Source organism: Chiloscyllium punctatum, chromosome 2 (genome assembly GCF_047496795.1).
Source record: "Chiloscyllium punctatum isolate Juve2018m chromosome 2, sChiPun1.3, whole genome shotgun sequence".
Taxonomy (NCBI): Eukaryota; Metazoa; Chordata; class Chondrichthyes; order Orectolobiformes; family Hemiscylliidae; genus Chiloscyllium; species Chiloscyllium punctatum.
The window spans coordinates 115,988,581-116,015,281 of record NC_092740.1 but is presented as its reverse complement, the minus strand read 5'-3'; the positions used below and the strand labels follow the sequence as shown (position 1 = coordinate 116,015,281).

General features: G+C 38.5%; 1 pseudogene; it reads right to left on the bottom strand.

The window, feature by feature from the left end:
* Positions 1-16,705: 16,705 nt before the first annotated feature.
* On the bottom strand, positions 16,706-17,349 carry LOC140492393 (general transcription factor II-I repeat domain-containing protein 2A-like; annotated as a pseudogene).
* Positions 17,350-26,701: the final 9,352 nt, after the last annotated feature.

The window sequence follows — 26,701 nt, the reverse complement described above, 5'->3', positions numbered from 1 at the left end:
TGCGACACTTAAATACGGTGTACAAAGTTAAAAATCACACAACACTAGGTTATAGTCCAACAGGTTTGTTTGGAAGCACTAGCTTTCAAACTGCTCCTTCAAAGCAAGTGCTTCCAAACAAACCTGTTGGACTATAACCTGGTGTTGTGTGATTTTTAACTTTGTACACCGTATTTATGTGTCTCACAATTTTGTAGACCTCTATCAGGTCACCCCTCAGCCTCTGTCTTTGAAGGAGCAGTGCTCCGAAAGCTAGCGCTTCCAAATAAACCTGTTGGACTATAACCTGGTGTTGTGTGATTTTTAACTTTGTACACCCCAGTCCAACACCGGCGTCTCCAACTCATAAATAGGATGGATAGTCAGAGGCTTTTTCTCAGGTTGACAAGGTCAACTACAAAAGAGCATAGGGTCAAGGTGAGGGGAGAAAGTTTAGGGGAGAGGCGTAGAGAAAATGTTTCACACAGAGGGTGGTGAGTGCCTGGAATGTGCTGCCAGTGGAGGTGGTGAAAGTAGGCATGTTAGCAATGTTTGAAGTGTATCTTGATAGTACATGAACGGGAGGTGAACAGAGGGATAGAAATCATGTATGGGCAGTAAGTAGCAGGTCTAAATGAGGATTAGGAATCAGTGTGGGTTTGGTGGGCTGAAGGGCCTGTTCCTATGATGTATTGTATTGTAAAAGCTAAATACTAAATAATAATAAACAAATCCTTTTGATTTATCCCTCTCTTTTTCTGGATTATTATGAATGGTTCAGAGTTGGGATTCTGCTCCCTACAGCTTCTAAAGGATATACATATCATTAAAGCCACACAATTGAATGTGCTCATAAATACTTGTTTTAGATCGAGTGAAAAGGTCACTGTGCTGGCAGACCGAATCTACATAATCTAAAAGAAATGCTATTGGACTGAAGACATAGGAACCCAAACAACAGTTGGAGGATGTAATTTAGGTTGATGTTGTTTCTTCAGGCAATTTGTATTATCTATTGACCTTTAAAAATATCAATGCAGTAAATCTTGTAGATAAATAATTTTATAAACTATGAGTCAGAATACAGTAGCTAATAAAGTAATATGCTGCCAATGGAAATACATCTGAAAGTTATAAAATTATTTTTAACATGTGCATGTGGAATTAAAGGCACTAAGAACAAAGGGAATAAGTCATTAGACAAAAAAACTGTCTAAAATGTATTGATTCAAATTTATTAAAGTAATGTATATTTTAATTATTCAGTGAATTTGCATGCCAAAATTCATAATCACCGCTGCAAAAAGTAGTTCATTTTAACATTACAATATTTGTCATTGAAAACAAATAAACATCATTAGCATGTTTAACAAGCATTTCCTTGAAGAATTCACTAGAAGAAGTCCAGTAACATTTCTTATATCAATGGAAATAATTCATTTTTGCATGCAGACCTCCACATCGATAATGAACTGCCACTGGCTTCAATAAATGTTTTTTCTTTTCTATGTTTTACCTCACACCTAACGTGATAATAGGTTGCCTACAGTAAGAACCGTATTTTTAAAGGATACATATAAATCTTGATTTAGACTGTCATAATTAAAAGCTCTTGCAGAAGTCTATAGAACAATCTTGCACACTCAGAGTTAATTGCTAAATGCATAAAACAACACATTATATCAGAGATCAATAAAGCCACATTTAAAGTGAGGCAATGGCTTATTATTGTTGTGTCACCATAGTCTTACCAGACCATAGGGGCTGCTCTCTCATTAGAGAGAAGCAACTGGTGGTGATTTAACCTGTGGAACACCAGACCTCAGGAGAGGGAAAAGGTTGAGAAGGAGAGCCCTTCATGGTAACCTCAAACCAGTGATGGGATTTGAACCCATGCTGTTGGCATCACACTGCTCTGCAAACCAACTCCCAACCTACTATTACTGGACTGTTAACCCATAGACCCAGGTAATGTTCTGTGGATGAGGGTTTGAATCCTGCCATTGCAAATGATGGGATTTGAATTCAATTAAAAGAAAGTGGCATTAAGACTTTAATGATGACCATGAAACAATTGCTGATTGTTGGAAAAACCTATCTGGTTCACTAATGTCCTTTAGGGAAGGAAAATGCCAACCTTACTTTGTTTGATCTACATGTGACTCCAAACCCACAGCAATGTGGTTGACTCTTAACTGCTGTCTGGGCAATTAGGGCAATAAGGAGTGTGTCTAAGCAAGGAGGTGGGTTAATAAATGCTGCCTAGCCAGCAACACCCACATCTCATGAACAAATAAAGAAAAAAAAAATTCAAACTAGAAATAATGGAAAATTGCTACTTCAAAGCATATTACAATAAAATAGAGACCTTACAGATTAAATATTGATGGGTAAACTGAATATTTGCATTTCAGGTATTGAAAAGACATTGACCAAACAGCTGCGAACTCTAGGATGGCTTCTGTAATGCAAAGCTTGCTGCTGTCAGGCAGTGCACTGTTCAAGAATACCTGTCACTGGGTTTGGAAAATCTGCATTAAGGAAAGCATTCAACATTTTTCTCTGTTGGAAGTTGCAGGTTATTTATTTCTCAGATGCATCAATGTTAGCCACATAAGAATGCTCACAAATGACTGTTCAAGTAATTTGTTCCTGACAGCTCTGCTCACATTTCCTGTGGTGATGCAAAGCTGGATTAAAGTTGGAGAAACTGTGTGGAAAATTCTTGAGGCTTTTCTTGACCTGAGTTTCATGGTCTGATGGGAGCTGAAGGATAGGGGTTAATGATGAGAGGCCAGAACTCACTATCAAAGCACATCAGGAGCTGATTACAACATTAATGAAATAACTCGACAGAGATCAGTATCCTGTCACCTAGTCATCCTTTATTTACACATGGAAATCCTTGATGCTGATCCAGCTCCCTCAGAGCCAGTTTTCAGTGTCAGGACCAGATTAATAGCCCCAAATAGAGAATTCATATTCTATGAGGTCCACCTGGCCGACCTTGCTACAATCACTACAGTTAGCATGTGAACCATGAATAAATTAACACAGAAATCCTGCAGTAGCATTTTGTCATTGAACATTCTATCACGGGTCATCGTTGTGATTCTCCCTTTCACACCAACAGCCAGCAAACATTGAAATCAGCAAGGATTGCAACTGTCCTACTCCAATGTAAATCCACCTAAAATTACTCATTGTTTAGTCACATTTTAGCAGTATGATTAATAAAATTTGTTGAAAAACAGAACTAAGTCTGGAAAAGCAATTTTCATTTTGTGGTCATTGTCAGCTAAATTTAAAACTTTTGAATCTTCTCACAAACTTTGAACTTTTGATTTTTTTTGTAATATTTTGGCTTCAACATTTGGCCCATGTGTATGGCCCTATCTTTAATTTGATCCATTTATGCTCTTTTAAAAATGATTTTTTTTTATTATGTGGCTCTATTGGTCACTGTGGCATTTAAACACCGAGCCCCTTATCTTAATGCTCTATTGTGAAGGAGTGGCGCTGAGTTTTCCAACATTACTTATCAAGGTTGAAGGTCAATAAACCACCTACAAAAGTGCCATTACTACCAAATGACCACAGAAGAAACATATAGGTACTTACTTGTATACATGTAAGCATGTGGTTCATAATAAGGACATGATGAAATACACTCCTGAAATTGACATATTAATATTAGTATTTGTTCATGTTCCTCCATGTAATTCTGATTAATTATAGCACAACAGTAGGTTGATGTAAAAGCATTGATATGTTTAGAGTTAGACGTATTTACAGCTGCTGCTGTAGGACCAGATAGTTTGCGATTGAACATTTTTAAAAATAATAAACATCATGATTTTTTTGTATTATTATAATGCTTTTGTATTATTTTTTACAAAAGCTGTTCAAACCCAAAGTTAAAGTAAGCGAAGAGTTTGGGGAAGTCATAAAAGTTGTTGCAAAGTTTTGTTTTAAGATGTCTTTTGAATTGGAAAACAGTGACATCAAAGTAGAGGGGCAGGGGAAGAAAGTTCCAAAATCCTAGAACTCTAAATGCTGAAATGACCAGAATGAAGTCTTGAAACACTCTCTTGAACAGAGCAACTGTTGTACTAGTCTTATCATGTCTTGGTACACTGAAACAATTTAACTCTGGAATACTTTGGCCCAAGTCATTTGTGGATTTTGGAATTTTCTGGATTATGGAATACAGTTAGTATTCCATCATTCGATTGATATGATGAGTTGGAAGGTGGGGAGGGGGGAAAACATTGTTTTCCTTAAATGATTGTGCAGTAATCTACATACATCTAACACCAGAAACAAACATCGATATCTATATGAGCTTAGACTGTCTCCTCCATGGGAACTAGCTCTCTCTCAGTCATGTGATGTTGCACCTGCATTACATTATAATCTTGGAAGCTCATGCTGTTGAACCATTATTCTCAGTTAGAAGACTTAACCCACAATTGTGTGAAATGCAGATGTAAATATTTACCCCAAAACTAAAATAGTGATTAAGCTTTATAAAGCAATGATAAGATAGGTTTTGCTTATCCAAATGCTTCCATGTTTACAGTCCCAACGTAGTAGACTGAAATGAAGCTGATGACATGAAGTGGATTCTGAGGAAATAGTTACAGAACTGTTGTTTCTGAACAATAGACATTTGGGTTGCAAGAGTTACAATGCACTGCTATTTACATCCATACCAATAAGGTGAAATATATAAGAATTTGGAAATTTACTCAGACTTGCATTTCAACCTGCAATGTATATTATTAAACTAGTGTGAAGTTAGTGAAGGAAGCTAAGGTGCAGAATAGATGATAGGAGGGGACATGCTGGAAATAAAACACTTGATTAGTTTGAGAATGCCATAGTAGAAATGCAGCAGCAATGCTCACTTTGCTGAAATAATTACATTTATGTAGCAACTTGCATATCATCAGCATGTTCCAAACTGCCTTATATATAAGCAATGCTTTTCAAACACAGGAAGTGCTGGAGAAACTCAACAAATCTGGCAGCATCTGTGGAGAGAGAAAAAACAGAGTTAATGCTTTATGTCCTGTATAACATTTCTTTAGGTTTGTAATGTGAAAATGATGTGAATGGAGTGTCTGACTGCTTGGGCCCTGAGCAAAGCCTGCATTGAGCACTCTCCTGTTCTGCCCATCTGGTTTCACAATTTTGATATAGCCGTGAGTAGTGAGATACTACTGATTTTAACTCCTTCCAACTGTGATTGTTCTGGAAATCTTAAGTGTTATACTGACCATGCAAACCATTGACTATGCTATGGTCATAATCTGGTTTGAGGCTTTAGACATAGCTACAGTAGATGACAGCTCAATCACAGCTTCTTTTTGGTAGAATACAATTTCTGCACAAAGTGCTCCTCAGTTAGCTTGGGGTATTTGAAGTAATCCCCAAAGATTTACTGTGGGTAGCACTTTCTACACTCTGCTTTGCACCTCTTCCCCCTAGCTGTTCCTGCCAGCAGGTGTCTTACTCAGTTGTTCTCCTTCTTCCTCCAAAATTGATGGAGGACCTACAGCCATGAGTAAAATCAAATATCTGCACTGCAGGTGAACCAATGAGCATGAAATCATTTTCAGAATTAACAAAATCAAGAGCAAATTGAGCATACAAAACTAGGAAAGTGTAAAAGTTCACTAACAGTCAAAAAGGACAAGCCAACAACTAAGCCATTATGGAGCAGAAGAACCCTTGAAATAATACTCCATTACTACTTAACGTCCTGATTGGCTGGTTTATTGAATTGCAATACTTAGGCTAAACACCTAAAAAGAAGCCTAATCCAATAAGGTGGGCAGTGGACTTCCATTAAGGCATTGACAGAATCATGCCACCAACCAGATTGGATTTAAAGAATGGACACAGCCCAATTGACTTTCTGAATCAGTATCTCTCTTCATGCTATTACACCCATGGAGCATAGATTGTAATTTCTGATCAAAGTCTTATTTAACTCAAATGCTTTTCCGAGAAGATAACCCAACAGTATTTGATTGGTGGAGATGGCTCCATGTGAAGAATTGTGCCATTTCAAACTTCTGGAATGTAGTCAGTCTCTGTAACAGCAAACTTGAATGATTGAATGCACCATTTTAAAATAATTACTGCATGAGTGAGAGCACAGCTGCTCTGCTCTTTGCATTTTCTGACTACATTGGTATCACATTTCCATATACAGTTAGTGCTTTTTGTTCTCTCCATAAAATTGCTGCTAATAAAACATTATGGCTCTTCAGGAGAGCTATGAATGGCTCAGGCAATTTGCATTGATTCAATTATCAGAAATTTTGTGAAGCACATGATAAAGAAAAAAATATAAAACCATGTGATATGAAGTAAATAGACAGGATGAAGGCTCATGCGCAACTTAAACAACATCGTTGAATGAATGGCCTGTTTCAGTGCTGTAAATTGTATGTAATCTTGTTATTTTGGAAGAAATCCGACAAGATAATCTTCAAAACTGAATGATTGATCATCCAGATTCAGAAAGGTAATAATAAATGTCACCATCAGTTCATCGAAGCACTTCCTTCATATATTCACAGTGATGATATTGCCTTTTTTTCCAAATGAGCTTTGTAAATGAGTTAGTTATGATCTTTGCATGCACTCAAGAATTGCATTCACAGAACAATAACTTGAATAAAAGTCGGTTTGTTTCAATAAATGTGCGAAAAGTCAATATATATAATGTAAGTTAGTCAATAGTACACATTCTGATATGGAGGATTAAGAGGCCATATGTTGTGCAAACTTAAATTTAATTTATTCACATTTCATTGTATTAATTCATAATTGATAAGTTCAACACAATTTTAAGTCAATATAATTCGCTTTGTGTCATTAATATGTTTTATATTTAGTTCATTAGGACAATGCATTTTGCATGATGAATCATGAATGAGATTTAATGGACTGGCAAGTATGTTATAAAGTATTCAGATTAACTACATAATACCCCTGTTGCTCTTAGCTTGGGTTCTGAATTAGCATTATTTTGTTCAACTCTATCTATATGATGGACAGGGCAAACACAAAGAATGTTGGAGAAACTCAGCAGGTCTAGCTGCATCTAAGGTGAGAGAAGCAGAGTTAATGTTTGAGTCTGGCATGACGCTTCTTCAGAACTAAAGAAATTGACAACTATCAGGCACAGAAGCCCATGCGATTGGGAAGTCTTAGTAGCCATGAACAAGCTAGAACATAAGTTAGTAAAAGATGCCAAGTTATAAGAATTTCAAAACTGGCAAGAAGTTGAAGTGACAGATAGGGAAAAACTGGTCCTATCAAAGAAGATTTTGAGTACAGGAGGAGGGATGTGTTATGGCAGTTATACAGAGCCTCGATGAAGCCATACCTAGAATATTGTGTGCAGTTTTGGTTCCCTTTTCTGAGGAGGGATGCTCTTACTCTCGAGGGAGTGCAGCGAAGGTTTACCAGGCTGATTCCGGGGATGGCGGGACTGATGTATGAGGAGAGATTGACTAGGTTAGGATTGTTTTTGCTGAATTCTAACAGGATTAGACAGGGTAGATACAGGGAGGATTTTCCTGATGGTGGGTGGGTTCAAAACCAGGGGTCACAGTCTGAGGTTTTGGGATGGACCATTTAGGACAGAGATGAGGAGACATTTCTTCATGCAAAGAGTGAAGAGCCTGTGGAATTCATTACCACAGGAAGTAATTATTGCCAAAATATTGAATGTATTTAAGAGGTGGCTAGAAATCACACTTGGGGTGAATGGGATCAAAAGTTATGGGGGAGAAAGCAGGATTAGGCTATTGAGTTGGACAATTGGTCATGATCATGACGAATGACAGAGCAGACTCAAAGGGCCGAATGGACTCTTCCTGCTCCTATCTTCTATATTTCTACACAAACAAGTGGATTTGCATGGAAAAGGTGTCCTCGATAGGTCATGTAAGGACGAAGCAAGACTAATGGCAAGCGATTGTGAAGGAAATCTAAGGGCCAAGATAGAAGAGTAAATTCACCAGTGGTGAGAGAAGCACTTTTGAACATTTTCTTAATATTGTTAACTATAATTGCTTGGGAAACTACAATCCTTCAGGGAGATCAGTTCAAGAGGGAAGAGTTCCTTCATCCTCCAAAGGAGCCACCAAACACATGGAAATTAAATAAATGTGTACGTGGCTTAAATATTAACCTTAATGTTTGACTCTTTTCAGTCAGTTCTCTCTGTTCAGCTTTGGCTGTCTTCAGTTAAAAACAGATCTTACAATGCTTTACTAGCACCATCAGGGCAACTTTCAGTGATTGTTATGGATTATCTTTTTTTTATGAAATAGGAGCAGAGGAGTTGAAAACATTGTCATAGATAGGCTTAAAGCTGAATGCACAATACAACTCAGACTTCTGAGGTTTTTCAGTACACTGGTTTGGAAATCAGGCAGATTTGATCAAGTGTCATTTTGCATCAGCAATCTTATTTGGATACTATTAACCCCATTGCTATTAGTCAAAAGAGTTCACAAAAAGATGCAACAGTTTATAAAATTGAAGTAGAGCAATTGGAAAGTTTAGTTGGACAGCTAAATTGTTTGGGCATCCAAACAAGACCAGATGCCAATTTTGAAGTACTAGAGTTGAGTATAACTCTGTAAAACCCCATGGTGTAATATACAAAGGAGCTTTGGGACTTCAATATGCAAAGAAGAAAATGTAAAATATTGTTATTTTGTATGTTTTCTTTGTTTAATGCTTATTATTATAGCATATATTAGTTTATTTAAAAATAAAAGTAAATAATCTGTTAACATCTAATATAGTCTGAGGGAATGCCTGAGACCTAATTGCAGAAGAGAACAAATAATGATACATTGATTAAGAGTTAATCAAACATGAATTGGTTGTATAAACATGGAGAATTAATAATAAGAGTTTTATGAAGCCTGGCTAACTAAAATAAAACACTCACTAAAAGTGTGGAGTTGGACTGTGTGGAAAAGCAGTTATCTTATAGTGTACTACAGCAGGAGGGGCAGGAACGTGAGAAAGGCACTCAGAAAGATATCCTAGTTACCTAGAGAAAGCAGAAAGGAAAGTACTTATACTGAATGTTCTGGGTACATAAGAATGTTGTGTTTTTCCAAGGAGGTCACTACAGTGATCTGAGACCTTGTGGAAGAAACATTCACATATCAGCAAAGCCAAGCCTATGCTGCCTGTGCCAGTGGAGGTCCCAGTGATACTTAGTTGGAACTTAGAAGACTGCCACAGGAGATATAAGTCACAGTTCACAATTTCCCATGTACGTCTACGTGAGGGGTGCAATGAGGCTTTATGTACCTGAAAATTACTATATCTAATGCCCTTTTAGAAAGATGATCAGAGGCAAAGCACCAAGATCCAAAAGGCTGTATAGTTGTCTATGTTTTTTCCAGGAGCCACAGAATGTAAACAAATGGCTGTGCAAACTATTCATTTCAAGTCAGAAGTGTTCAGGAATGATGGCTTGCCTGAGACAACGAACAGTGCTTCATGAAGATGAATCCCTCCTGTCCACAAATATTTCAACAATGCAATTGTAAAGGGGCAATCATCAATCCCACAGAATCAGAGTCACTTTGCCACCATGAGTATCACTGAGCAACTCAGTGGGCTCTCATGCACAGATTTAGTTGTCTTGACTCGTCAGAAAATGTCTTGAAGCACTTGGATGAGAAAGTGACCAGATGACTGCTGATTTGCTGCATCCTCCAGTGTGACAATCATGACAGACCAGATGTTACCACCAATGATTGCGTCAGCCAGTTATGTCGTCGCAGGAAGAAGAGGCAGAGGAACCAGGAGAGCAGGACCAGGGGAGCTGCAGAAGCTTATAGACTCCCCATTGCAAGCAAATGCTTTTGTCAAATACATCAGCCTTCTTCTGAAGTTTGGTATTTTGATGTCCTCAACTGCACATAACCTTGCACCCTGAAAGTTCTTGTCTTCTAACCTTCCTGGCTGCTGCTTTTTGGTGTCAAGTACCAATGTGAGGATCCCTCTTCTAACCTAAGCTCTGAGATTCACATGGTGCAGTTTCTGAACTGATGCCCGTAATGATGGTATCCATTGAGCTAGTGCTCTTGTCCATGCCCTCCTTCACCTCTACTTCCTTTTTGATTGAGCATGACAGGAAGATTGGGGGCATGCTCTTGAGATCTCTTTGCTCTTGCTGAACCTACTGCCTGAGAGAAAGTACATCCACCTCCAGGGAAACAGCAACAGCAAAGCTAGAAGGTTTGAAGCCTGTACCAACTCAAAAGGAACAACACATACGATGAGATCATATGGATCCTGGGAGTGAAAAATAGCTTTTGAGATTGGAGATATGGTATAGTTGTAGAATGCAATGAACCTGAAATGACTACATGTGATGCATTATACCTCTAGGCACTGGATTTGCCCCTTCCATTCTGACCATAGCACATGAGACACTGTCATCACAAGGGGATTAATGTCAAAACATTGAGGGTCATCTCTCCTCTGCAACTGTGCTCTGGTGGAAAAAGAATGCCTGTCTGTAATATATCAGATGTTATGTCTGAAGTGTGAGAAGTGCCTGTGCATGGTATGATAATGAGTGTGTATGAATGCCGGTGCACAGTAATATGATGCTTGAAGTATGTTAAGGTTGTGATGCTGGTGATAGTGGTGGTGAAGTTTTTGGGATATGTGTGTGTAAAGTGGGATCTTACCTTGATCACAAATAAAGATAATTAATTAATTACTAGCTAATTTGCAGAGACATGGCTCAGGGATGGACAGAACTGCCAACTTAATGTCAAGGATACAAATGCTATAGGAAGGATAGAAAAAGAGGCAAGAGAGGAGGGAGAGTAGAGATTTTGATAAGGGATAACATTATGGCTGTACTGAGGGAGGATATTACTGGGAATATGCCAAGGAAGTTATTTGGGTGGAACTGAGAAATAAGAAAGGGATGATCACTTTATTGGAATTGGATTATAGAGCCACCCCTCCAATAGTCAGTGGGAAACAAATCTTTAAGGAGATTTCAGTTATCTGTAAGAATGATAGGGTGGTTATGGTGGGGGATTTTAACTTTCCAAACATAGACTGGGACTGACATAGTGTTGAGGGTTTAAATGGAGAGGAATTTGTTTACTGTGTCCAAGAAAATTTTCTGATTCAGTGTGTGAATGTACCAACTAAAGAAGGTGCTAAACTTGACCTATTCTTGGGAAATAAGGCAAGGCAAATCACTGAGGTGCCAGTGGGGTCTACTTTGGGGCCAGCAGCCTCAATTGAATTAGTTTTAAAATAGCGATGGAAAGGATCAACTGGATCTAAAAGTTAAAGTATTAAATTGGAAGAAGGCAAATTTTGACAGAATAAGGCGTAAACTTTCAAAAGTTGATTGGGGGCAGCTACTCGCAGGTAAAGGGATGGCCGGAAAATGGGAAGTCTTCAAAAATGAGATACCGAGAGTCCAGAGATAGTATGTTCCTGTTAGGGTAAAGATGAGGCTGGTAGGTTCAGGGAATGCTGGATGACTAAAGAAATTGAGGGTTTGGTGAAGAAAAAGAAGGAAGCATATGTCAGGTATAGACAACAGAGATTGAGTGAATCCTTAGAAGAGTATAAAGGCAGTAGGAATATACTTAAGAGGGAAATTAGGAGGGTAAAAAGGGGACATGAAATAGCTTTCGCAAATAGGGTTAAGGAGAATCCAGAGGGAGTTTATAAATACATTAAGGACAACAGAGTAACTAGGGAAAGAATAGGGCCCCTCAAGATCAGCAAGGCAGCCTATGGCATGGAACTGCAGGAGATGTTGAGATACTAAAGGAGTATTTTGCATTAGTATTTAGTATGGAAGAGGACATGGAAGATATAGAATATGGGGAAATAGATGGTGACATCTTGAAAAATGTCCATGTTACAGAGGAGGAAGTGCTGCATGTCTTAAAATGCATAAAGGTGGACAAACCCCCAGAACGAACCTGATCAGAACTCAGTGGGAAGCTAGGTAAGTGATTTCTGGGCCCCTTGCTGAGATATTTGCATAATTGATAGTCACAGATGAAGTGCCAAAAGACTGGAGGTTGGCTAACATGGCGTCACTATTTAAGAAAGGTGGTAAGGAAAAGCCATGGAACTATAGACCAGTGAGCCTGACATTGGTGGTGGGCAAGTTGTTGGAGGGAATCCTGAAGGACAAGATTTACATGCATTTGGAAAGGCAAGGACTGATTAGAGATAGTCAACATGGCTTTATGCATGGGAAATCATGTTTGACTAACTTGTTTGAGGTTTTGAAGAAGTAACGACGAGTGATGAGGACAGAGCAGTGGATGTAATCTACATGCGCTTCAGTAAGGCATTCAATAAGGTTCCTCACAGTAGATTGGTTAGCAAGGTTAGATCACATGGAATGCAGGGAGGAGTAGCCATTTGATAAAGAACTGGCTCAAAGATAGAAGACAGAGGGTGGTGGTGGAAGGTTGCTTTTCAGACTGGAGACCTGTGCCACAAGGATTGGTGCTAGGTCAATTGCTTTTCATCACTTATATTAATAATTTGGATGTGAACATAAGAGGGATAGTTAGTATTTAGTACATGACACTAAAATTGGATGTGTAGTGGACAGTGAAGAAGGTTACCTCAGATGGGCCAATGGGCTGTGGAGTGGCAGATGAAGTTTACTTTAGATAAATGTGAAGTGCTGCATTTTGGAAAGGCAAATCAGGGCAGGACCTATATACTTAATGTTGAGGTCCTGGGGAGTGATGCCGAACATAGAGATCTTTCAGTGCAGGTTCATCAATCCTTGAAAGTAGAGTCACAGGTAGATAGGATAGAGAAGAAGGTGTTTGGTATGCTTTTGTTTATTGGTCAGAGCATTGAGTACAAGAGTTGGGAGGTCACGTTGCAGCTATACGAAACATTGGTTGGGCCAGTTTTGAAATATTCTGGGCAATTCTAGTCTCCCTCCTATAGGAAAGTTGTTATGAAACCTGATAGGGTTCAGAAAAAATTTACAATGGTGTTGCCAGGGTTGGAGGATTTGAGTTATAAGGAGAGGTGGAGTAGGCTGGGGCTATTTTTCCTGGAGCGTCAGAGGCTGAGGGGTGACCTTATAGAAATTTATAAAATCATGAGGGGCATTGATAGGGCAAATAGACAAGGGTGGGAAGTGCAGAATGGTGAGAGGGGATAGATATAAAAGGGACCTTAGGGGCAACATTTTCATACATGTATGGAATGAGCTGCCAGAGGAAGTGATAGAGGCTGGTATAATTACAACATTTAAAAGACATCTGGATGGATATATGAATACTTAGAACTCTACAGTGTGGCAACAAGCCATTTGGCCCAACAAGTCCACACCGACTGTCCAAAGGGTAACCCGCCCAGACCCATTCCCCTACTCTATTACTCTACATTTACCTCTAACTATTGCACCTAACTTATACATCCCTGAACACAATGGGCAATTTAGCATGGCCAATTCACCTAACCTGCACATCTTTGGACTGTAGGAGGAAACTGGAGCACCCAGAGGTAACCCACGCAGACACATGGAGAATATTCAAACTCCACACAGACAGTCACCAAAGGATTAGAGGGATAGGGGTCAAATGTCAGCAAATGAGACTAGATTAGGTTAGGATATCTGGTTGGCATAGATGATTTTGACTGGAGGGTCTGTTTCCGTGCTGTACCTCTCTATGACTCTATGACTGACAATGACCTACCCTGTGGCAGAAAACAGGACATGTCCCCGCTCCCCCACCCCACATTCCCCCACCCTGCCCTCCATAGGTTCTACAATTTATCTTGTCTACTTACTTGAAGATGGTTACAATTACAGCCTCTCCTCACATGCTCCCCTCCTTCCAGATGAGGGAGATGAGTTCACAGATTCATGCCAAATCTGCTTCTCAGTACTGTTTCAATATTTCAGTTTGGATGCCATAATTGTTGCAAAATAATGACCCAAAAATGGCACAATGTGCACTAACAGCACATCAATGCAGTATTAACAGAGTACTAGGTTGTCAGAAGTGCAATCTTTCAGCAAAGATGTTAAACTGAATTTGACCAGTAATATTCTTTTTTTTAATTCATCGATAGGATATGTTTGCTCAGCAAGGTCAACATTTATTGCACATCCCAAATGACCCTTGAGGAGGTGCTGGCGAGTGACATCCTTCAACAATTGTAGTCAATGTAAGATAGGCACACCTACAGTGCTACTAGGTCGAGGCATGTTTTTTTTCTGAATCACTTGTTACATCATTTAAGAGGATATGATAATTCATACTAAACATAGCAAATAAGTGCCTTGAGTTTGGAGACAAGTGCAACCCAGAACAGGTGAGGGTGGAAGATTTCCTTCTGTAAAGGATATTAGTGATTCACAATGTAGAATAACCTTTGAGTTCAGATATTATCCTGATAAAACTGCATTGTGTCCAATCTGAGGCTGATACATTTTGAAGGTGGTGTTTTGTGTGGCCGAAACATGACTTCTACCTCATTATATATTATTCCTTTAGATATAAAAGACGATTTTCCAATAATGCTTTTTATTGTTTGAATGTCTCTGATATTTTAATGATTTGTGTACCTTGAGTCATGTATCGTTTTTCACTGTTTTTGCTTCTTGACATTAACAATGAATAAACTATTCTGATTTATCCTCTTTTAATCCAAAGTGCATAACCTTATGCTCACCTATATTGAAATCCATTTGCAATAGTATGTTCCATTTAATTATTGTATTATAATTTCTTTGTAATGCCATGCTTCTAGCTTCATTGCATACAATTTTTGCCTTTTTTGTCAAGAAACTTGGATATATAATGTGCTATCCCATCATCTAAGTTATTAATAAATGCAGCAAATAATTGAACCCCTGGGAATTCCAAGTGCAAGACACTATTAGCTCAATCCTGCTAATTAGATTATCTGCCCAATATCCTTGAACATGTCTCCTGCTACTCATCCTGTTTCCTAAATAAATAAACACATTGTACTCAATTTCTTGAGTGCATCTTTAGCCAGCAGTTTTCTATAAGGCTTTTTTATTGAATACCTTGGAAGTCTCTGTAACTAATAACAGTAGACAATTCCTTGTCCAAAACTTTAGCCATTTCTTCAAAAACCCAGGTAGAGATAAGAGGAGAGAATATGTTGACCTACTACTATGCTTAGCCTAATTTCTCTTGTCTTCTTTCAAAAGTGGATTTTCAGTGTATGTAGTTTTATTCCCCAAGTTCCGTCATATTTCTGTCAGTGAAAGAGTATCTGATTATTATCCTCAATGCAACTTTTCAAAGGTGTGAATGGTGATCAGTCTGCTTTGCTCTTGAGACTGGATTTTATTACCTACTGCCTGTAATTGTAACTTCAAACTTTATTTGATTATTCTGCAGCAGTGGGTTTTATGAAAAAGGTAGGCTGTGATTTCTGCATCGTGGGTAATACAGACATCAGTCTTTTTCTAATTTGACTCCTTCAGCTTTACCATAATAACCTATGAACAATGTGATATATTCCAATCAAGATTTCTTATTCAGCCAGCTCTTTCTTTTGATTTAACACAAGCTTTAACATTTGATTTAAGGAGACAGAGTCATCTTACTGAATTCAATGGCACTTTCTATCATTGCTATAGAATTGCTGTTGCTTTTACTGTAGTAACATTGTAAGGAATATCTTAATGTATGGCTTGATGTTCATAGATGTATTTGTTATATACAAACCAGCTGGGTGTGATACTTGTCAATAACATTGATATTTGTTAATTGTGGTGATACTGATGAATTGAACAGGAGAAAAGTACATTAAAAATAGAATAGTTACTCCAGGGATGGGCAATTAATTCTTCCAAGGGGCCACATGAGAAACCTGAGTTGTGTTGGAGGGCTGAACCAACAATAAGTTGAACATGACTCTGCTCAGTATTAATTCTCTCCCATTATAAAGAGTACTAAATTAGTTTTGCACTGAAACTTGTAATCAAAAGAATAAGGATTATCTATTACAATAAAGATATGAAATTGTGGAGTAAGTAAAATATAGCAGAAATAAACAGTAAAAACAATCATTTCAGTGTTACATTTTATTTTTAACATGTTAATCTCACAAACCAATAATGAAAAGTTGTTTCATTATTGTTCAGTCTTCCAAACAACAAACAGCTCTATACAAAAAGCAATAAGTGCTTTTGATGTTTTTTCAGTTCATTTTACTTGTTTAGTGAGAAAAATTCAGTCTGTTTTGGGCTTGAACAAGTGCACTGAAATCTGGTTGAATGTCTGAGGTGGATATGCGAAGGACAGCTGAGAGGTGATCATCAGTGATAGAGGATCTGTATTTGGATTTGTTGAACTTCATCACTGAGAATGTCTGTTTGCATATATAGGTAGATCCAAAGAGGACTAGAATCTTCTGAGCATGCTCCTCATGTGTGGAAAGTTCTCCTCTTTGAGGGAAGAGTAAAAATCAAGCAGTGAGACTGACCTAAAGACTGACCAGAAGTGTGTCAGACTGCAGGTTAATGAGTTAAAGCTGAACATCACTAGGTGTATTCTCCACATTGTACGTAAATGTGGAAAAAAATCATGTGCATTTCATTCTCAACCGTTTTAAAGTCTTGAAATCGCCTTGAAAATTCACCATGCAGTGCTTCTAACATAGATTAGTACCTGTGGAGGTGATCAGCTGAAGTTGCGGCTTCCTTCAGTGTTGGCAAGTGGGTGAGAATGTTGTCCTCCATTTGGCTTGAGAGAAGCTGCAACTTTCTCATAAAAGCCTTCACCAAGTTGTCCATTTCATACACAAAAAGGCTCTTGCGCTGCAGTTTCACATTTAGTTCATTCATAAGTGCATTCACATCAACAGCAAAACCAAGGCCTGCAATCCAGTCTGCATCTGAAAGCTGTGGAATGCCATTCCCTTTCTTCACACAGAAATCTTGAATCTCTTCTCTCAGGTCCCATACACTTTCCAGCATTTTGCCCAGGCTGAGCCACCTGAGAGCTGTGTGGTAGCCTGTGTCACGATATTCAGTCTCATTTTCCTCCAAAAGTGCAAAAAAAACTGCCTGTGATTCAAAGCTCTTGCCCTGATGAAGTTAACTATTTTAGTTACAACATCAACCACATGGTTAATTTTTAACACTGACTTACACAACTCTTCCTGATGTATAATACAATGCAAAAATACCAATTTCTGTTCAGGGTCAATTTCTTTCACTTTATCCTGTATTCTCTTTAAGAATCCAACATTTTTTCCCATTAGATTGGACAACCATCCGTTGTCACACCCGCCAGCTTGTCCCATTTTAGTCCCAATGTGTCCAAACATGCATTTACCTCCGTGAACAAATCATTACCAGTTGTTGTTCCTTTCATTGACTGCATGGCTGCCAGCTCCTCCATGATTTTAAAGTCCATAGTTACCCCACGTATGAAGATGAGTAGCTGGGTTGTGTCACGTACATCGCAGCTGTAATCCAAAGCCAAGGAAAAAAAGTCAAAGTTGACCACTCTGTGCTGCAGCTGAAGCTCCAGATTTCTAGCGATGTCCCCAATCCTTCTCGTTACACCGCGCCGGGAGAAAGGCACATTCTCAATTGCCTCCTTTTTCTCTGGGTAAGTTAGTTCTGCAGAGAGTCCAACAAGCGCTCCTTAATAAACTCTCCATCAGAAAACGGTTTACTGTTTCTAGTGATTTTGTGGGATATGACATAACTTGTCTTGGCGTGAGCCGACATTTTGAGGGCTAGCCAGCAAGTATCACTTTTAGCTGTTCACGCACACACGCACATACACATGCATGTGTGTCCATATGGAAATAAAAAAAGCATCCTTTTCAAAACAAAAGCAACACAGGTGTATTGAGTGCATGGCGTAAATACTTTTTCATTTATGTTCTAATTTAAGATTGACCTCATGTGGGCCGGACAGGAATGACCAAAGGGCTGGATATGGCCCGCTGGCCGTAAAATACCCAGGTCTGAGTTACTCACTGCAAATTGATCAAAACCAGACAGGTAATAACAGTGGGATAGGAAGAAATACTTAAGTGGTTAAACCAATGGTAGGCAATTTGGGAATACATTTACCAACCAGCAGCTGTTCAAACAAACCAGCCAGAAGAGGATTGTATATGAGTTCTTTCAAAAAACATGTGTATGTAAATCCCTTTTATGGAAAAGGCCCATAACAGCATGACACAAGAAGGAAGGCAAGTGCTAGAAGAAAGAAATGTGATGATACTATGGCTTTAAGAGGTATATTTGTCCTTTTTTTTAATAAGGTCTGTTCCAAGCCAATAAAGTAAGAAGCTTGTGAAGCCTTGGGTTTTTTTAAAACAATAGAAGCAGCATGAATGGGTGGGGCCAAGCACCCACTGAATCAGGAATGTGGTTTTAGCTTTTAGAAGATGCTAGGGTCTTCAAAGTGGGTGTGGAAACCTTCATTCCTCTCTCCGTTACAGCTAAAAGCTGAGATTCTCTTCCAGCTGCTAGGATTGCATGTGAGACAATCTATTTTACTGAATTTTCCTTTGCCAAGGTTGTGTTTATGAGATATTACTATATTTATTGCTGTTTAGAAGTTAAATAATCTATTACTGTGTTAAGTTTGCCAATAGAGTTGTTATTCTAATTTTTCTTCTTTTATTTGTATTTTAACTACAATGTAAAAAGGAAGTGTGTGCTTGCTTCAAGCCTAGTAGTTTGACCAATCAAATTGCATTTGGAACACAACATGTTCCACTTGCCTTTAAAATTAAGAAAAAGTTGGGGCCTAGACTATCTTCCTAATATATTTTGAGGGGGATTTGGTCTGATTAGTAACAAAAGACAGAAATTAAGCATTGACAGGAAGAATCCCAATGAACTAAGCAGGAAGATCTCAGTTCAAATGTCATTCCATCATAAATGACACACAGTCATCTCAGCATGACTGGAATGAGTTAATTTAAACTGTTTTGTTTAAAATTCTCAGTAAAATGTTTGTATTTAGTGTGAGATTATACCAATCATAATTCTCAGTTTCCAAATCTAACAGAGCCAGAAAATTACTTTGATCTATCTCTTCCATTTAACTTATTCAAACCTAAATATTTGAATAATAAGACATCTGAGAGACTTCTAACTGAACTCAATAGATCAACAAATTCTTGCTGAAGCCTTCTCTTCTTATTGTTAAGATGTATCTGTGTGTATACACACACACACATATTTTATGATTCTTATTGGTTAGAAATTGCAAAATATTGTTCCTCAATTTTTTTTATGAGTAGGTAGACAATTAGGTATAGGTAGTCATATCCTTATCACATCAGCAGAATTATGCAGCATAAAAAGGCTTACATTATAGAAGCAGATGGCACCCACTTTCACCATGCCAACTCCATGTGAACTCTGGCCAATCCAATGGGAAAACGGTGTTTATGCCACATAAAGGAATTGTATGTGGAATATTCTGTTACCAAGTCAGCTGTCAATTCTTGTCATTGTGCTTAGTATGAAAATAATTAAGACAACATATCGCAGAATAATCATCTGCACATTGACTGCTTCGAATAGGGAAGTCTTAAAACTGGCTAATGTTAAAGTGTCACAAACACATGTAGTCTCCTTCCCGATTCTCATGAGTCTTGTATCATGGTTTGGGTACCAGGGAAAAGTACCTTCATTGGGTCAACATTGCTGTGACAGAAATTAGTAAAAAGACAGATTTTGTTAATACTTTTTTTTGTCTTTTCCACATCAGAACAATTTGCAAGAATATCAATAAAGAAAAAGCAACATTTATATTGTCTGAGAAGATTGCTCTGATTGGTTGGCAGTGAATTCTTATTGTTAGAAGCATTGCCATGGAGAATGCAAGAGATAATTATCATTTAGAGTTAACTGCCAGGCTTTGTCAACATTTTAAAGTAGGCAGGTTTATTCTGATTGCCAGTGAATGTTTTTTATATGAGTTGAACACTCAGCAGTAGAGTGGATTTGATTTCTGTCCTGCCTGCAGTAGACTTGGGACTGGTCTCCTTGCCCTGCATCTGAGAGTGAAAGGCAATAGTAAACCACTCCCACTCAAAATCTGCTCAATAAAAGCTAAGGATGAAGCATCAGTAGACAATGAGCCAAGAATTTGCTTTCAGGCAGAGCACTGATGACAAATACAATATCCAAATGCATCAACTACTACAGCACCCACTGATATTGCTGAATTACAATGCTGGCTCTGCACTACACCTTAGTTAGGAGAAATTGAGACTTTATGCATGTATAATTAAATACATGCACAGAATTCAAGTAACAGTCATCCGTAAATGCTAATGAAATTTCCACTTTTAGAGAAAGCATACCTTTCCCAGTTCGATGTGTAAACACAACCCAACAGATCCCAGCTGGTACTTTCTTAAAAATACTGTAAATATTTGGCTTTTCACCAGTTGTAACATTACGGGAATGAAGAAATATGTAAAGTTGAAACTGTCAGTTTAATTTCACTTATGCCAACTCTGGTGTAATCATCTGGAATAAATCCATCTATTTCTAAAATATAAATTTGTGTGTGAAGAGTTGAGTGTCACATTTGTATTCAGTATCGCTACTTGTTAACTTTTTGATACAAAATGTTTTTCAACTGAATTTTAACCTCTGAAATGGATGGGTTGAAGTTGAGTCCAATGTTAAAATGTTAAAAAACCTAAATAACCCAACTCACCTCCATCCGATCCACTTCCAGTTTTAATGCAGATGGAGCAAAGGCAGATAAGCATATTAATTCCAGAATGTTGGCTGGCAAGTCAAACATTTTGGCAAGGTGGTGGCCTCTGGTTGAACCTCCTTTAGGCTTAGCACTAGCCATCTGAATTTCTCACACCTCAGGAATTCTAACAGTTTAAAGGAGGTGATGACAATTTCTAGGAGAAGATGAGTGCCTTAACACCACAACTTTGAGGCCAGGAGGAGTGGGAGTGCATCTGCAATCCTCCAAATGTTCTATTGCATCACACCCCACTACCCCACCCAGCCACAAATGCTCCCTCCCTAGATAATGACTCTTAGAATTAGGTGCTGGAATCATTGAGATCAAATCCCCCAGGTTGGGAATTGAACCCTTATATTAGAAGATCACTGCCCTCTGGGATTCAGCATCAGTTCTTATCAGGATCAGGCCTCTTTAATCCCAATAACTGCCCCCATATCCCCATCTTTCAATCTCGTTAGCAACTGGGATACACTCTTCCTACATCAGGATCCAATCCTGCCTGACTGGGACCAAACCTGTCGAGCAGACTAACTTTTGGGTGGAAAATGTGTCAAGTCGCACACTGTGTTGTCAAAACTTCACACCATCTAGTAACTTTCATTGAAAACTCCAACCTTGCTCTTTCCCTCATTCATTGGCCTATGTAAGCTGCATCTATCATTATCATCATGATTTGGAGATGCCGGTGTTGGACTGGGCTGTACAAAGTTAAAAATCATACAACTCCAGGTTATAGTCTCACAGTTTTAATTGGTAGCATTAGCTTTTGGAGCACTGCTCCTTCATCAATATAAGATTGTAAGACACAGACTTTATAACAAAGGTTTACAGTGTGATGTAACTGAAATTATATATTGAAAAAGACCTAGATTATTTGTTAAGTCTCTCATCTTTTAGAATGACCATGTTGGTTTCAGTTCATTCATAAGTAAATCGCAAAACTTTTTTAAAAGTTACATTATTTAGTGAACTTTAACAATTGTCATGTGTCATGTTTGCCCAGATAATGTATTGAAGGTGTGAACTTCCCTGTGTGAGACTGTCTGTGCCACAATGCTCAGACTAATTCTAATCTAAAAAACAGACCTACAGAATCCCAAATGGATTTATGCAGTGTTTGAGCAAAGTAAAATGTAATTCTGCAAGTACAGATTCACCCCACAAACTTATATATGTATGTGTGCATGTGTGGGGTGGGAGTCGTTCTAGGTGTCTGTGAAAAAGTGTGTATATGGGTGTGAGTGTGAGTGTAAAGAGGTATAAGTCTGTGAGAGGGTGAGCATGTGAGTGTAGGAGTGTATGTGTGAGCGTATGAGAGAGGGCCTGCGTGAGTGTGTGTGTGTGTGTGTAGGAGTGTGTGTAAGAGTGTATGTACGAGTGTGTGTGTGTACATGAGTGTCTGTGTGTGTGTGTAGGAATGTCTGTGTGTGTGCATCTGTCTGTCTGTGTGTATAGTGCAATAGGGTCACCTGTAGTGTGACATGAACCCAAGGTCCCAGTTGAGGCCATCCTCATGGGTACTGAACTTGGCTATCAGGCTCGGCTTGGCCACTTTTCGTTGTTGCCTATCCCGAAGTCCGCCTCAGAGGATGGTCACCTGAAGGTCTGAGGTCGAATATCCTGGACTGTTGAAGAATTCTTCATCTGGGATGGAACACTCCTGCCTGTTGATTGTTGTGTGGTGTCCATTCATCTTTTAAAAAGTTTTGCGATTTACATATGAAAGAACAGAAACCAACATGGTCATTCCTAAAGATGAGAAATTTAACAAATAATCCAGGTCTTTTTCAATATATAATTTAGTTACATCACACTGTAAACATTTGCTATACAGTCTGTGTCTCACAATCTTATACTCCACAACCATCTGATGAAGGAGTAGCTCTCCAAAAGTTAGTGCCTCCACTTAAACCTGTTGGACCTGGTGTTGTGTGATTTTTAGCTCTGTCAATATCAGAAACCTTCTTTTCATTAACAGGATCCAATTAACAACTGTGGCAATACAACTGCACACCCATTGTGAGGCACTAAGACTTAGATTAGATTCCCTACAGTGTGGCCCAACAAGTCCACACTGACCCTCTGAAGAGTAATCCACCCAGACTCATTTCCCTCTGATTAATGCAGCTAACATTATGGGCAATTTAGCATGGCCAATCCACCTAACCTACACATCTTTGGACTGTGGGAGGAAACCAGAGCACCCGGAGGAAACCCACGCAGACACAGGGAGAGCGTGCAAACTCCACATAGACAGTCACCTGAGGCTGGAATCAAACCTGGGTCCCTGGTACTGGGAGGCAGCAGTGCTAACCACTGAGCCACCATGCTGCTCCAATGATATAAGCAATGTCAGAATTGTGCCTGCATTTAGGCACAAATAAATAGAATTTTCTGACGTTCCCTTCATCTTTCACCTCTTTCAGCCTTCAGCTAAGAATGAGTGAGAAAATCTTTGGGAATAAGTGATGGAAGAACTGCTGGACAGATTAGAAGATTAATGTTTGACAGATAATTGTTGTATGGTATAGTTTGAATGATAAGCTCACTGAAGCAGATGTACACATCAAATTATTTCTTTCTATAAAATACTCAGTAAGTATACCACATTTGCACACAGAATCTTCCAATTCTTTCTCACACTTGGAAAGACCACAAATGGCTCAGGTTTGCTGTATGTTCAGACCTGGGCCTCCTATAACACTTTCAAATATATTAAGATATAGCAGCTGTTAGGCATTTACAAATGTAGTTTGATAGTCAAGAAATCATAAATAAAATTTTCATAACATGCTAAAGGAGAGATAAATCATTGCCACATTGATTAATTTTTTGTGGCCAAATCATAATTATGTCCTCAGTTTATGCCAAATTATTTATACAAATATTTGCATTCTTTTAAAGAAGTTACATTCCTGGAATGCAAGTGTCACATAAAGACTGGCAATTATTGACCATCCTTAATTTCTCTGAGAAGCTGATTGTGCAAGCACTGCTGTCCTTCTATAACATGCACATTTGAGCTACAGTTAGGTAGGAGTTCCAGGATTTTAATCCAGTGAGGATTGAATAACAGCCTTGCATGCCCAAACTAGGATTTTATGTGATCAAAGGAAAATTGGAGGGGGTGATTTTCCCTTATATCTGTAATCTTGGTTGCTTTAATTAAGCACCATACTCTTTAGAACCCTTAGTGAATCACTGCATTGCATTCCAGAGGCAGGTCATACTACTGTCATGGTCCACTGACATTAGTGGAGATTTGGAAACTGAGCACTCAGGCTGCATGAGTGGCTGCTGATTCCCATCCAATTTATGCATGTCACTGTTTCTTCACTGTCAATGTTTATGAATCATAAATTTGCTTGCTTGCTGTGTTCTATGTTTAAAGGTAACATTGCTATCATTTGGTTAGATACTTATTAGTGCTCCTGGGCTGTGGGTGTCTACACATGCAATTTTAGATGTTCTTGTTTCCTTATCCTAAAGTAAGACCCTTCCACTAATTCTCTACTGTCACTCACTTTATTCAAGTTAAACATTTTAGTGGCTAAATACAGATCTCTAGTATAGGGTCTAAGACTTTTTTCTTTACTTGCTTCTCTCTAGTTTAATGTCTGCTTCCAATTCCCTCTGCTGATATTGGAGCATAGTCATGATTTACATTTTCCTTATGCTATACCACCTAACAGCACTTTGGGTGTTGTAATGCTCTATCCCCAGTCTCCAATTTGTGATACTTCCAGATGGAATAATTCAAACTGTCAAGCTCATGGTGGAAGCATCCTTCCTTATTGACATACCTCCTCACTCGGTTGCAGTAAGAGCAATTTCCAAAAATCCCTGTCCATTGTGCATAACTTTCACATTGACCAACTGAGTTTATATTTTAAAATAAGACAATTTAACCAGGCTTTCTTGAATTAACAAAAAGAAAGAATTTATTGCTAAATGTGAGAAGAAATAGGAATACAACAGAAATGTGCACAAAGATGAGAAATAAGAGGTGCATCCAAACAAAGAAACGTTTTAAAAACAAAATACATATTAGTCTCTGAATTGTACATGAATATTATAGCCACTGCAGGAATGTTACTGGTAGTGTCTACTTGCACAGCTGATCAGTCATTTTGAGATTCTTGATTTTGAAAATTGATTAAAATACTTATGCCTTGGTTACTTTCAGCAGTAGCTCACTAGAGCTTTCAATGTTAATGAAGAACTTTTTTTCTTTGCCTGTGGTGCAGGGGTGTTAAGTAGCTGTTCCCATAGATGGGACACTTACAGCACATGTGTCCATATTTTAGGATTCAGGCTCCTTGGAGTACTACCCCCACCTCCACCCACCTATTGCGCTCTCAGCTACCTTCTCCCCAGCCCCACCCTCCTCCCATTTATCTCTCTACCCCTGCGGCTCCCAGCCTGATTCCTGATGAAGGTCTCTGGCCCAAAACGTTGATTTTCCTCTCCTCGGATGCTGACTGACCTGCTGTGCTTTTCCAGCAACACACTCTCATCTCTGATCTCCAGCATTTGCAGACCTGTCTCCCATAATTGACCATATTGACTCTCACTTTAACCTCTGTTCCTGTTTCTTTTTGAAAAGGACGAATATGTCTCTTATCTAGAAATCCTGTTTTTTTTTTGTATCATCATTTTCACAGTATGTGCTATTTCCAGGAAATTATAAATTCAGTTTGGAGTGTGCTTTCTCCCTGAGAAGCTTCTTTAGCAGCTTGTTAGGTGTCACATTCCAGAGATTCTCTCTCCAGGCACTCATTGAATTTCCATCTGCAGTCAAGCTTTAGTTGAATGTGTCTTATAAAAGGAAGTATGTCATTAAAATATGATATGTCCATGGGTGATTGGGGATTTGATCCATGCTAAGGAGAGTGTACCAACATCATGTGGACTACAATCAAAAGCTAAACTACTGAAATGCCATCACCTCCTCCTCTGTGGCTTGCAAAACATTTTGAAAGCAGGAATGTACAAGATGTAAGAACTGAACAATGAATCACAGAAGGCAAAAGTGAGGACTGCAGATGCTGGAAATCAGAGTCTAGATTAGAGTGGTGCTGGAAAAGCACAGCAGGTCAGGCAGCATCCGAGGAGCAGGAAAACCGATGTTTCAGGCAAAAGCCCTTCATCAGAAATCATTTGCCCGAAACGTCAATTTTCTTGCTCCTCGGATGCTGCCTGACCTGCTGTGCTTTTCCAGCACCACTCTAATCTAGACAATGAACCACAGAAGGCAGGGAAGACGTGGCTAAAGGATTTGGGTGTTGTGTTGAAAAATAGATTCCATTTATATAAAAGTTTTACTGTTCATAGGACAACAGAAAACATTTTACAGCCATGACAGAACTTTTGAAGCAGAATCATAGTTCTAATGTTTGAAATACGACTGTTTACAGAAACAACAATTTGCTAATGACCTCCACAATCCATTCTTGTGAAATTGGCTGTTCTTCAATATTGTGTAAGGGATATTTCAGATCCACCTGAGAAGCACCAACAGGACAGTAAGTTAATGCCATCATGAAACATCAATCTTAACTTTTAATATTCAAACACTAGTATGAGATTTGAAGCCATAACCTTCATACTCAATGTGCTACCAAATCAAGTCATAACTGATGCATGGTCATTTATATAAATAGAAACTATAATTCTAAAAAAAAATTGTTCTTCTGGACTTAGTGGTAGATATAGATATAATCTCTGAATTTAGTTCAAGGATCTACAGTTGAAATGTGGATGTTTATTATAATAGTTATTTATCCTCAGCAAGTTCAGGACTTCACAATCCTGAACTTTGTAGTTCATCAACTTAAACACCAAATGAATAAAATTCTAATGTTGTTTGTCAGGAGTATAGCAGTTCAATATTAGGAATGTGT